Source organism: Chiloscyllium punctatum, chromosome 21 (genome assembly GCF_047496795.1).
Source record: "Chiloscyllium punctatum isolate Juve2018m chromosome 21, sChiPun1.3, whole genome shotgun sequence".
Lineage (NCBI taxonomy): Eukaryota > Metazoa > Chordata > Chondrichthyes > Orectolobiformes > Hemiscylliidae > Chiloscyllium > Chiloscyllium punctatum.
In genome coordinates this window covers 22675976-22690656 of record NC_092759.1, presented here as the reverse complement: position 1 = coordinate 22690656, position 14681 = coordinate 22675976, and the positions used below count along the sequence as shown (strand labels likewise).

Below are 14681 nucleotides of genomic sequence, written 5' to 3'. Positions count from 1 at the left end.
TGGGACAATTTCCCATGGCCAACCCACCCTAACCTGCACATCCCTGGACACTATGGGACAATTTCCCATGGCCAATCCACCCCAACCTGCACATCCCTGGACACTATGGGACAATTTCCCATGGCCAACCCACCCTAACCTGCACATCCCTGGACACTATGGGACAGTTCCCCATGGCCAATCCACCCTAACCTGCACATCCCTGGACACTATGGGACAGTTCCCCATGGCCAATCCACCCCAACCTGCACATCCCTGGACACTATGGGACAATTTCCCATGGCCAATCCACCCTAACCTGCACATCCCTGGACACTATGGGACAGTTCCCCATGGCCAATCCACCCTAACCTGCACATCCCTGGACACTATGGGACAATTTCCCATGGCCAATCCACCCTAACCTGCTCATCCCTGGACACTATGGGACAATTTCCCATGGCCAATCCACCCTAACCTGCACATCCCTGGGCACTATGGGACAATTTCCCATGGCCAATCCACCCTAACCTGCACATCCCTGGGCACTATGGGACAATTCCCCATGGCCAATCCACCCTAACCTGCACATCCCTGGACACTATGGGACAATTTCCCATGGCCAATCCACCCTAACCTGCACATCCCTGGGCACTATGGGACAATTTCCCATGGCCAATCCACCCTAACCTGCACATCCCTGGGCACTATGGGACAATTCCCCATGGCCAATCCACCCTAACCTGCACATCCCTGGGCACTATGGGACAATTTCCCATGGCCAATCCATCCTAACCTGCACATCCCTGGACACTATGGGACAATTCCCCATGGCCAATCCCACCCTAACCTGCACATCCCTGGGCACTATGGGACAATTTCCCATGGCCAACCCACCCTAACCTGCACATCCCTGGGCACTATGGGACAATTTCCCATGGCCAATCCATCCTAACCTGCACATCCCTGGACACTATGGGACAATTCCCCATGGCCAATCCACCCTAACCTGCACATCCCTGGACACTATGGGACAATTTCCCATGGCCAATCCACCCTAACCTGCACATCCCTGGGACTGTGGGGACACCAAACTCCACACACACAGAGTCAGCCGAGACGGGAATCGAGCCCGTGCTGTCTGAATTTAATTTTCCGTTTAGTTGATGGAGGGTGGAGGGTGGGGATCGAACCTCAGTTACTGAGGGAGTCCCACAGGCTCCGAGCCCGGCGCTGAGCCCTCTCGGCCATCTCTTGGTCGGGAGCGAGCGCCCCTCGGGAAACGCCCCTTTAAGGTTTAGCCCCACCCTCCTCCCCATCGCGTCAGAGGGGGCGGGGCTCACCGCCCGGCGCCACTTCCGGTGCGGTCCAAGATGGCGGACCTGCTCGGAACTATCCTGAGCTCAATGGAGAAACCGCCGAGTGTGGGCGACCAGGAGAGCCGGCGGCAGGCCCGGGTGAGCCCGGGGGGAGGGGGATGGGCCAGGGGCCGGAGGAGAGAGGGTGGGGGTGGGGGGTGGGGGTGAGGGTGAGGGGGTGAGGGGGTGGGGGGTGAGGGGGAGAGGGGGACGGTACGGCCTGGGGGGGGGGGGGAACAGCGCACGGTCAACTCTCCCGACCTCCCATTGGCTCCCAGTGTTGCCCGTCAGAGACAAGGAGCCAATAGGGAATGGGATAGAACTAGGGGCGGGGCAGGTGGGGAGGAGAGTTATTGGGGAGGGGGGAATAATGGTGGATATGGGGGGGGGAGAGAGACAGTGGTGGATATGGGGGGGGGAGAGACAGTGGTGGATATGGGGGGGGGAAGAGACAGTGGTGGATATGGGGGGGGAGAGACAGTGGTGGATATGGGGGGGGAGAGACAGTGGTGGATATGGGGGGGGAGAGACAGTGGTGGATATGGGTGGTGGGGGAGAGACAGTGGTGGATATGGGGGGGGCGAGAGACAGTGGTGGATATGGGGGGCGAGAGACAGTGGTGGATATGGGGGGGGGGAGAGACAGTGGTGGATATGGGGGGGGAGAGACAGTGGTGGATATGGGGGGGGAGAGACAGTGGTGGATATGGGGGGGGGTGGAGAGACAGTGGTGGATATGGGGGGGGTGAGAGACAGTGGTGGATATGGGGGGGGGGAGAGACAGTGGTGGATATGGGGGGGGAGGAGAGACAGTGGTGGATATGGGGGGGGAGGAGAGACAGTGGTGGATATGGGGGGGGAGGAGAGACAGTGGTGGATATGGGGGGGGAGGAGAGACAGTGGTGGATATGGGGGGGGGAGAGACAGTGGTGGATGGGGGGGAGAGACAGTGGTGGATATGGGGGGGGGAGAGACAGTGGTGGATATGGGGGGGTGGGGGGAGAGACAGTGGTGGATATGGGGGGGTGGGGGGAGAGACAGTGGTGGATATGGGGGGGTGGGGGGAGAGACAGTGGTGGATATGGGGGGGTGGGGGGAGAGACAGTGGTGGATATGGGGGGGTGGGGGGAGAGACAGTGGTGGATATGGGGGGGGTGGGGGGAGAGACAGTGGTGGATATGGGGGGGGAGAGACAGTGGTGGATATGGGGGGGGGAGAGACAGTGGTGGATATGGGGGGAGGGGAGAGACAGTGGTGGATATGGGGGGAGGGGGAGAGACAGTGGTGGATATGGGGGGAGGGGAATGGGGGGAGGGGATAATGGTGGACATGGGGGGGAGGGGGATAATGGTGGATATGGGGGGGAGGGGGAGGGGGATAATGGTGGATATGAGGGGGAGGGGATAATGGTGGATATGGGTGGGAGGGGAATGGGGGAGGGAGATAATGGTGGATATGGGGGGGAGGGGAATGGGGGAGGGGGATAATGGTGGATATGGGGGAGGGGGATAATGGTGGATATGGGGGGAGGGGGATAATGGTGGATATTGGGGGGAGGGGGATAATGGTGGATATGGGGGGAGGGGATAATGGTGGATATGGGGGGGAGGGGGATAATGGTGGATATGGGGGGGAGGGGGATAATGGTGGATATGGGGGGGAGGGGGATAATGGTGGATATGGGGGGGAGGGGATAATGGTGGATATGGGGGGGAGGGGGATAATGGTGGATATGGGGGGGAGGGGGATAATGGTGGATATGGGGGGGAGGGGGATAATGGTGGATATGGGGGGGAGGGGGATAATGGTGGATATGGGGGGGAGGGGGATAATGGTGGATATGGGGGGGAGGGGGATAATGGTGGATATGGGGGGGAGGGGGATAATGGTGGATATGGGGGGGAGGGGATAATGGTGGATATGGGGGGGAGGGGGATAATGGTGGATATGGGGGGGAGGGGGATAATGGTGGATATGGGGGGGAGGGGGATAATGGCGGATATGGGGGGGAGGGGGATAATGGCGGATATGGGGGGGAGGGGGATAATGGCGGATATGGGGGGGAGGGGGATAATGGCGGATATGGGGGGAGGGGGATAATGGCGGATATGGGGGGGAGGGGGATAATGGCGGATATGGGGGGGAGGGGGATAATGGCGGATATGGGGGGGAGGGGGATAATGGCGGATATGGGGGGGAGGGGGATAATGGCGGATATGGGGGGGAGGGGGATAATGGCGGATATGGGGGGGAGGGGGATAATGGTGGATATGGGGGGGAGGGGGATAATGGGGGGGAGGGGGATAATGGTGGATATGGGGGGGAGGGGGATAATGGTGGATATGGGGGGGAGGGGATAATGGTGGATATGGGGGGGAGGGGGATAATGGTGGATATGGGGGGGAGGGGGATAATGGTGGATATGGGGGGGAGGGGGATAATGGTGGATATGGGGGGGGAGGGGAATGGGGGCAGGGGGATAATGGTGGATATTGGGGGAGGGGGATATGGTGGATATGGGGGGAGGGGGATAATGGTGGATATGGGGGGAGAGGGGGATAATGGTGGATATGGGGGGAGGGGGATGGGGAGGGGGATAATGGTGGATATGGGGGGAGAGGGGGGGATAATGGTGGATATGGGGGGAGGGGAGTAATGGTGGATATGGGGGGAGGGGGTTAATGGTGGATATGGGGGGAGGGGGATAATGGTGGATATGGGGGGAGGGGGATAATGGCGGATATGGGGGGGAGGGGGATAATGGCGGATATGGGGGGGAGGGGGATAATGGCGGATATGGGGGGGAGGGGGATAATGGCGGATATGGGGGGGAGGGGGATAATGGCGGATATGGGGGGGAGGGGGATAATGGCGGATATGGGGGGGAGGGGGATAATGGCGGATATGGGGGGGAGGGGGATAATGGCGGATATGGGGGGGAGGGGGATAATGGCGGATATGGGGGGGAGGGGGATAATGGCGGATATGGGGGGAGGGGGATAATGGCGGATATGGGGGGGAGGGGGATAATGGCGGATATGGGGGGGAGGGGGATAATGGCGGATATGGGGGGAGGGGGATAATGGCGGATATGGGGGGGAGGGGGATAATGGGGGGGAGGGGGATAATGGTGGATATGGGGGGGAGGGGGATAATGGTGGATATGGGGGGGAGGGGGATAATGGTGGATATGGGGGGGGAGGGGGATAATGGTGGATATGGGGGGGAGGGGGATAATGGTGGATATGGGGGGGGAGGGGGATAATGGTGGATATGGGGGGGGAGGGGAATGGGGGCAGGGGGATAATGGTGGATATTGGGGAGGGGATAATGGTGGATATGGGGGGAGGGGGATAATGGTGGATATGGGGGGAGAGGGGGGATAATGGTGGATATGGGGGGAGGGGGATGGGGGATGGGGGAGGGGGATAATGGTGGATATGGGGGGAGAGGGGGGATAATGGTGGATATGGGGGAGGGGAGTAATGGTGGATATGGGGGGGAGGGGTTAATGGTGGATATGGGGGGAGGGGGATAATGGTGGATATGGGGGGAGGGGGATAATGGTGGATATGGGGGGGAGGGGGATAATGGTGGATATGGGGGGGAGGGGGATAATGGTGGATATGGGGGGGAGGGGGATCATGGTGGATATGGGGGGGAGGGGGATAATGGTGGATATGGGGGGGAGGGGATAATGGTGGATATGGGGGGAGGGGAATGGGGGCAGGGGGATAATGGTGGATATGGGGGGAGGGGGATTAATGGTGGATATGGGGGAGGGGGATAATGGTGGATATGGGGGGAGGGGGATAATGGTGGATATGGGGGGAGAGGGGGGATAATGGTGGATATGGGGGGAGAGGGGGGATAATGGTGGATATGGGGGGAGAGGGGGGATAATGGTGGATATGGGGGGAGGAGGGGGGATAATGGTGGATATTGGGGGGAGAGGGGGGATAATGGTGGATATGGGGGGGGAGGGGAGTAATGGTGGATATGGGGGGGAGGGGAGTAATGGTGGATATGGGGGGGAGGGAGTAATGGTGGATATGGGGGGGGGAGGGGAGTAATGGTGGATATGGGGGGAGGGGAGTAATGGTGGATATGGGGGGAGGGAGTAATGGTGGATATGGGGGGAGGGGATAATGGTGGATATGGGGGGGAGGGGGATAATGGTGGATATGGGGGGGAGGGGAATGGGGGAGGGGGATAATGGTGGATATGGGGGGGAGGGGGATAAGGTGGATATGGGGGGAGGGGATAATGGTGGATATGGGGGGGAGGGGGATAATGGTGGATATGGGGGGAGGGGGATGGGAGGGGATATGGGGGGGATAATGGTGGATATGGGGGGAGGGGGGTGATAATGGTGGATATTGGGGGGGATAATGGTGGATATAGGGGGAGGGGGTTAATGGTGGATATGGGGGGGAGGGAATGGGGGGAGGGGGATAATGGTGGATATGGGGGGAGGGGGATAATGGTGGATATGGGGGGGAGGGGGATAATGGTGGATATGGGGGGGAGGGGGATATTGGTGGATATGGGGGAGGAGGGGGATAATGGTGGATATGGGGGAGGAGGGGGATAATGGTGGATATTGGGGGGAGGGGGATATGGTGGATATGGGGGGGAGGGGGATAATCGGTGGATAAGGGGGGGAGGGGGATAATGGTGGATGTGCGTGGGGGAGGGGGATAATGGTGGATGTGCGTGGGGGAGGGGGATAATGGTGGATGTGCGTGGGGGAGGGGGATAATGGTGGATATGGGGGAAGAGGGATAATGGTGGATGTGCAGGGGATAAGAGGGATAATGGTGGATATGGGGGGGAGGGGGATAATGGTGGATATGGGGGGGGACAGTGGTGGATATGGGGGGGAGACAGTGGTGGATATGGGGGGAGACAGTGGTGGATATGGGGGGAGACAGTGGTGGATATGGGGGGGGACAGTGGTGGATATGGGGGGGACAGTGGTGGATATGGGGGGGACAGTGGTGATATGGGGTGGGGGGGACAGTGGTGGATGATGGGTGGGGAACAGTGGTGGATATGGGGTGGGGGAACAGTGGTGGATATGGGGGGGGAGACAGTGGTGGATATGGGGGGAGACAGTGTGGATATGGGGGGGCAGTGGTGGATATGGGGGGGACAGTGGTGGATATGGGGGGGGACAGTGGTGGATATGGGGGGGGACAGTGGTGAATATGGGGGGGGACAGTGGTGGATATGGGGGGGAGGGGAGACAGTGGTGGATATGGGGGGGAGACAGTGGTGGATATGGGGGAGGGGGACAGTGGTGGACATTGAGGGGAGGGGGGATGATGGTGGATATGGGGGGGGAGGGGGACAGTGGTGAATATGGGGGGGGACAGTGGTGGATATGGGGAGGGGAGACAGTGGTGGATATGGGGGGGAGACAGTGGTGGATATGGGGGAGGGGGACAGTGGTGGACATTGAGGGGAGGGGGGATGATGGTGGATATGGGGGGGGAGGGGGACAGTGGTGGATATGGGGGGGAGGGGGACAGTGGTGGACATGGGGGGGGAGGGGGATAGTGGTGGACATGGGGGGGGAGGGGGACAGTGGTGGACATGGGGGGGAGGGGGATGATGGTGGACATGGGGGGGATGATGGTGGACATGGGGGGGATGATGGTGGACATGGGGGGGATGCTGGTGGACGTGGGGGGATGATGGTGGACATGGGGGGAGGGGGACAGTGGTGGATATGGGGGGGGAGGGGGACTGTAGTGGACATGGGGGGAGGGGGGACGATGGTGGACATGGGGGGAGGGGGACGATGGTGGACATGGGGGGGGAGGGGGGGACGATGGTGGACATGGGGGGGTGGGGCGATGATGGTGGACATGGGGGAGAGGGGGACATGGGGGGAGAGGGGTCAGTGGTGGACATGGGGGGGGACAGTGGTGGATATGGGGGGGGACAGTGGTGGATATGGGGTGGGGGGGACAGTGGTGGATATGGGGTGGGGGAACAGTGGTGGATATGGGGTGGGGGAACAGTGGTGGATATGGGGGGGAGACAGTGGTGGATATGGGGGGAGACAGTGGTGGATTGGGGGGAGACAGTGGTGGATATGGGGGGGGACAGTGGTGGATATGGGGGGGGACAGTGGTGGATATGGGGGGGGACAGTGGTGGATATGGGGGGGGACAGTGGTGAATATGGGGGGGGACAGTGGTGGATAGTGGGGGAGGGGAGACAGTGGTGGATATGGGGGGAGACAGTGGTGGATATGGGGGAGGGGGACAGTGGTGGACATTGAGGGGAGGGGGGATGATGGTGGATATGGGGGGGGAGGGGGACAGTGGTGAATATGGGGGGGGACAGTGGTGGATATGGGGGAGGGGAGACAGTGGTGGATATGGGGGGGAGACAGTGGTGGATATGGGGGAGGGGGACAGTGGTGGACATTGAGGGGAGGGGGGATGATGGTGGATATGGGGGGGGAGGGGGACAGTGGTGGATATGGGGGGGAGGGGGACAGTGGTGGACATGGGGGGGAGGGGGATAGTGGTGGACATGGGGGGGGAGGGGGACAGTGGTGGACATGGGGGGGAGGGGGATGATGGTGGACATGGGGGGGATGATGGTGGACATGGGGGGGATGATGGTGGACATGGGGGGGATGCTGGTGGACGTGGGGGGGATGATGGTGGACATGGGGGGAGGGGGACAGTGGTGGATATGGGGGGGGAGGGGGACTGTAGTGGACATGGGGGGAGGGGGACGATGGTGGACATGGGGGGGAGGGGGGACGATGGTGGACATGGGGGGGGAGGGGGGACGATGGTGGACATGGGGGGGTGGGGCGATGATGGTGGACATGGGGGAGAGGGGGACATGGGGGGAGAGGGGGTCAGTGGTGGACATGGGGGGGAGGGGGGACGATGGTGGACATGGGGGGAGGGGGACAGTGGTGGACATGGGGGGGAGGGGGGACAATGGACATGGGGGGGGGTGAGGGGGAGGATGTGTATATGGGGGGAGGGGGACGGTGGTGGATATGGGGGGAGGGGACGGTGGTGGATATGGGGGAGGGGGACGGTGGTGGATATGGGGGGGGAGGGGGGACGGTGGTGGATATGGGGGGGGAGGGGGGACGATGGTGGACATGGGGGGGGAGGGGGGACGATGGTGGACATGGGGGGAGGGGGGACGATGGTGGACATGGGGGGGAGGGGGGACGATGGTGGACATGGGGGGGAGGGGGGGACGATGGTGGACATGGGGGGGAGGGGCGATGATGGTGGACATGGGGGGGAGGGGGAGAGGGGGTCAGTGGTGGACATGGGGGGGAGGGGGGATGATGGTGGACATGGGGGGGAGGGGACAGTGGTGGACATGGGGGGGAGGGGGACAGTGGTGGACATGGGGGGGAGGGGGGACGATGGACATGGGGGGGGAGGGGGACGGTGGTGGATATGGGGGGAGGGGACGGTGGTGGATATGGGGGGAGGGGGACGGTGGTGGATATGGGGGGAGGGGGACGGTGGTGGATATGGGGGGAGGGGGACGGTGGTGGATATGGGGGGGAGGGGGACGGTGGTGGATATGGGGGGAGGGGGACGGTGGTGGATATGGGGGGAGGGGGACGGTGGTGGATATGGGGGGAGGGGGACGGTGGTGGATATGGGGGGAGGGGGACGGTGGATGGATATGGGGGAGGGGAATGGGGAGGGAGATAATGGTGGATATGGGGGGAGGGGATAGTGGTGGATATGGGGGGGAGGGGAATGGGGGGAGGGGGATAATGGTGGATATTGGGGGGAGGGGGATAGTGGTGGATATGGGGGGGAGGGGAATGGGGGGAGGGGGATAATGGTGGATATTGGGGGGAGGGGGATAATGGTGGATATGGGGGGAGGGGGATAATGGTGGATATGGGGGGAGGGGATAATGTGGATATGGGGGAGGGGGATAATGGTGGATATGGGGGGAGGGGGATAATGGTGGATATGGGGGGAGGGGGATAGTGGTGAATATGGGGGGAGGGGGATAGTGGTGGATATGGGGGGAGGGGAATGGGGGAGGGAGATAATGGTGGATATGGGGGGAGGGGGATAATGGTGGATATGGGGGGAGGGGGATAGTGGTGGATATGGGGGGGAGGGGAATGGGGGGAGGGGGATAATGGTGGATATGGGGGGAGGGGGATAATGGTGGATATGGGGGGGAGGGGGATAATGGTGGATATGGGGGAGGGGGATAATGGTGGATATGGGGGGAGGGGATAATGGTGGATATGGGGGGGAGGGGGATAATGGTGGATATGGGGGGGAGGGGATAATGTGGATAGGAGGGGAGGGGGATAATGGTGGATATGGGGGGAGGGGGATAATGGTGGATATGGGGGGGAGGGGAATGGGGGGAGGGGGATAATGGTGGATATGGGGGGGAGGGGGATAATGGTGGATATGGGGGGGAGGGGAATGGGGGAGGGGGATAATGGTGGATATGGGGGGGAGGGGAATGGGGGAGGGGGATAATGGTGGATATGGGGGGAGGGGGATAATGGTGGATATGGGGGGAGGGGGATAATGGTGGATATGGGGGGGAGGGGAATGGGGGAGGGGGATAATGGTGGATATGGGGGGGAGGGGAATTGGGGGGAGGGGGATAATGGTGGATATAGGGGGGAGGCGGATAATGGTGGATATGGGGGGAGGGGGATAATGGTGGATATGGGGGGGAGGGAATGGGGGAGGGGATAATGGTGGATATGGGGGGGAGGGGAATGGGGGGAGGGGGATAATGGTGGATATGGGGGGAGGGGGATAATGGTGGATATGGGGGGGAGGGGAATTGGGGGGAGGGGGATAATGGTGGATATGGGGGGGAGGCGGATAATGGTGGATATGGGGGGAGGGGGATAATGGTGGATATGGGGGGGAGGGAATGGGGGGAGGGGGATAATGGTGGATATGGGGGGGAGGGGAATGGGGGAGGGGGATAATGGTGGATATGGGGGGAGGGGAATGGGGGGAGGGGGATAATGGTGGATATGGGGGGGAGGGGGATAATGGTGGATATGGGGGGGAGGGGAATGGGGGGAGGGGGATAATGGTGGATATGGGGGGGAGGGGAATGGGGGAGGGGGATAATGGTGGATATGGGGGGGAGGGGGATAATGGTGGATATGGGGGGGAGGGGGATAATGGTGGATATGGGGGGGAGGGGAATGGGGGAGGGGGATAATGGTGGATATGGGGTGAGGGGAATGGGGGGAGGGGGATAATGGTGGATATGGGGGGGAGGGGAATGGGGGGAGGGGGATAATGGTGGATATGGGGGGTGGGGGATAATGGTGGATATGGGGGGAGGGGGATAATGGTGGATATTGGGGGGAGGGGGATAATGGTGGATATGGGGGGGGAATGGGGGGAGGGGGATAATGGTGGATATGGGGGGAGGGGAATGGGGGAGGGGGATAATGGTGGATATGGGGGGAGGGGAATGGGGGAGGGGGATAATGGTGGATATGGGGGGGTAGGGGATGGGGGGAGGGGGTTTTGGTGGATATGGGGGGGGAGGGGAATGGGGGGAGGGGTTGGGGGGAGGGGGATTATGGGTGGTATGGGGGGGTGGGGGATATTGGTGGATATGGGGGGAGGGGGATTTGGTGGTTATGGGGGGAGGGGGATATTGGTGGATATGGGGGGGAATATTGGTGGATTTGGGGGGAGGGGGCTAATGGTGGATATGGGGGGGAATAATGGTGGATGTGGGGGGAGGGGGCTAATGGTGGATATGGGGGGGAGGGGGATAATGGTGGATATGGGGGGGGAGGGGGATAATGGTGGGTATGGGGCGGGAGGGGGATAATGGTGGTATGGGGCGGGAGGGGATAATGGTGGATATGGGGAGGAGGGGGATAATGGTGGATATGGGGGAGGAGGGGATAATGGTGGATATGGGGGAGGAGGGGGATAATGTGGATATGGGGAGGAGGGGGATAATGGTGGATATGGGGGAGGAGGGGGATAATGGTGGATATGGGGGAGGAGGGGGATAATGGTGGATATGGGGGAGGAGGGGGATAATGGTGGATATGGGGGAGGAGGGGGATAATGGTGATATGGGGGAGGAGGGGGATAATGGTGGATATGGGGGAGGAGGGGGATAATGGTGGATATGGGGGGGAGGGGGATAATGGTGGATATGGGGGAAGGGGGATAATGGTGGATATGGGGGGAGGGGATAATGGTGGATATGGGGGGGAGGGGGATAATGGTGGATGCGCGTGGGGGAGGGGGATAATGGTGGATGCGCGTGGGGGAGGGGGATAATGGTGGATGGGAGGGGTATAATGGTGGATGTTCGGGGTGGAGGGGGGTAATGGTGGATGTGCGGGGGGAGGGGGGTAATGGTGGATGTGCGGGGGAGGGGGATAATGGTGGATGTGTTGGGGGGAGGGGGATAATGGTGGATGTGCGGGGGAAGGGAGATAAGTGTGGATAAGGGGGGAAGGGAGATAAGTGTGGATATGGGGGGAAGGGAGATAAGTGTGGATATGGGGGGAAGAGGGATAATGATGGATGTGCGGGGGGAGGGGGATAATGGTGGATATGGGGGGAAGAGGGATAATGGGGATGTGCGGGGGGAAGAGGGATAATGGTGGATATGGGGGGAGGGGGACAGTGGTGGATATGGGGGGAGGGGGACAGTGGTGGATAGGGGGGGAGGGGGACAGTGGTGGATATGGGGGGGAGGGGGTTGGGGGAGGGTGACAGTGGTGGATATGGGGGGAAGGGGGATAATGTGGATATGGGGGGAAGGGGGATAATGGTGGATGTGCGGGGGGGAAGAGGGATAATGGTGGATATGGGGGGAGGGGGATAATGGTGGATATGGGGGGGAGGGGGATAATGGTGGATATGGGGGGGGAGGGGGATAACGGATATGGGGGGGAGGGGGACAGTGGTGGATATGGGGGGGATGGGGAGGGTGACAGTGGTGGATATGGAGGTGAGGGGGACAATGGTGGATATGGGGGTGGAGGGGGACAATGGTGGATATGGGGGGGAGGGGGACAATGGTGGATATGGGTGGAGGGGGATAATGGTGGATTTGGGGGGGAGGGGAGTGGGTGGGGTTATGGTGGATATGCTCGAGGGGGATAATGGTGGATATGTGGGGGAGGGGGATAATGGTGGATATGTGGGGGAGGGGGATAATGGTGGATATGTGGGGGAGGGGGATAATGGTGGATATGTGGGGAGTGGGATAATGGTGGATATGGGGGGGGAGGGGGTTAATGGTGGATATGGGGGGGGAGGAGGATAATGGTGGATATGGGGGCAAGGGGAATGAGGGGGTGGGGGATAATGGTGGATATGGGGAGAAGGGGGATAATGATGGATATGGGGAGGGGAATGGGGGTGATAATGGATATGGGGGAGGGGGTTATGGTGGAGAGGTTGTTGATTGTGGTGGGGGGTGGGGGGGATTCGGTGGTTGTGGGGGTGGAGGGATTCGGTGGGGGTGGCGGGGCGATTCGGTGATTGTGGTGGGGGTGGCGGGGCGATTCGGCGATTAGGGGTGGGAGGGTGGGGGGTTTAGCGATTGTGGTAGCAGGGAGGGCAGGGATTCCAATCCCACCATGAGACTTTGAAGAAAAGGGTGGAAATATAAGTCTATTCTTAGAAATGACGACCAAGACACTGTTGCAAATTGTTGTAAACCCACTTGGATAACTTGTGTCCTTTAGGGAAGGAAATATGCTGTGCTTATCAGGTCTGGTGTACTTACAACTCCAGACACACAGCAGTGGGACTTACTCTTGACTCTCCTGTGGCATGCTTAAGAGAGATCTATTTCAGGGGCATTTAGGGACGGGGATTAAAACCTGCCACTGCCAGCGAGTCCTGTGAAACCGTAAAAGCCGTGCCAAGTCTTTGTTGAATATTGTGGGAGACTGTCTGGAAGGATCAGGGCCTTTGCTGTACAGGCGACGATGGTGACATCAGGCACAGTGCCATCCCAGACCGTGTCGTCAATGTCCCAGCCCCATGTTCGTTCCCATCGCACTCCTCCAGCTTTCACTTTGACAGATAAGCCCAGTTTACGGTTAACTGTGACTTTGCTTCTTTCTCAGAGCAAGCAGCCAGACTAAAAAAGATGCAAGAGGAAGACAAGAGACACAAAGCAGAATTCAGGAAGCGGGTAAGACAGTTAGAGGACTGTAGGACGTCCTTTACACACTCCCACATTACACATTGTCCCTGTTGAACACTCAGGACAGCTACAGCACCACATTAGGTACAGAGTAAAGTTCCCACAACAGTGTCTCCATCAAAAGCTCCGTGAAAGGACAGGGTGAGGTTGAATAGAATAAGGCTCCATCTACCCTTTTAAACTGAAAGTGAGCCACCTTGACACTGTTCCTGTTTAATCCAGGACAGTGACAGTATGAGGTTCGATCGAGATTAAATGTCCCTCAACAATCTCCCCACCAAACACTCCCAGGGACAGGGACAGCACAAGGTTAGATACAGAGTAAAGCTACCTCTACACTTTCTCCCTATCAAACACTCCCAGGACAGGGGACAGCAACAGTACGGTGTCAGATACAGAGTAAAGCTCCCACACATTCCCCACCAAACACTCCAGGGCAGGTATGGTATTGGGTATGAAACAGAGTAACGCTTGCACTAGTCTTTGATGGAAGATTTTGTTTTGTTGCTGATATTTCCAGATGGAGAAACTGATTTCGATTTCATCCAGAGCAGCACACAGAAAAAGAAGAAGTTTGATCCAATGAACAAGCTGGAGAGGAGTATTCTGTAAGTGTGTGCAGTCTGTGTGTGCAGTCTGTGTGTGCGTGTAATCCCTGAGCTGGGCTGGAGGGGAGTGTTCTGTAAGGGTGTGGCCGTCTGTGTATATAATCCCTGAGCCGAGCTGGGCTGGAAACGTCAGTCTCATTTTGTGCCCTGTGGTAATCACTGCATTTCCTGACACAGAGCAGATCGTCTCTGATTCTCATCCCTCCACTGTTAATGACTGTGCTTTCAGCTGCTGTGCTCCATCACTCATCCCCTTATGTTTCTCATTTCATTCTCCCCTTGCCCCGTCCCCACCCTGCGCAGATCCTTCCCCACTCCCCCGGCCCCGTCTCCCTCCACACCCCTCTCCCTACGGATATTTTGTAACAGTTCAGTTGCTGTATAAATGCAGGTTGTTGTTGGTTTATTGTTGTTCCTGGAATTGAGTATTGCTTGATGCTTGGATCGTGTTCCCCACCTTCCTCTTACTGACTGGCTCTTCTGTGTCTAGGCACGATGTGGTCGAAGTGGCTGGCCTGACCTCCTTCTCATTT

General features: G+C 59.7%; 1 long non-coding RNA gene across 1 annotated transcript; it reads left to right on the top strand.

The window, feature by feature from the left end:
• The first annotated feature begins 13456 nt into the window (after positions 1 to 13456).
• On the top strand, positions 13457 to 14681 carry LOC140492387 (uncharacterized). The gene is made up of 3 exons (XR_011963547.1): positions 13457 to 13528; positions 14061 to 14148; positions 14639 to 14681. It is a non-coding gene; the product is annotated as an uncharacterized lncRNA (long non-coding RNA).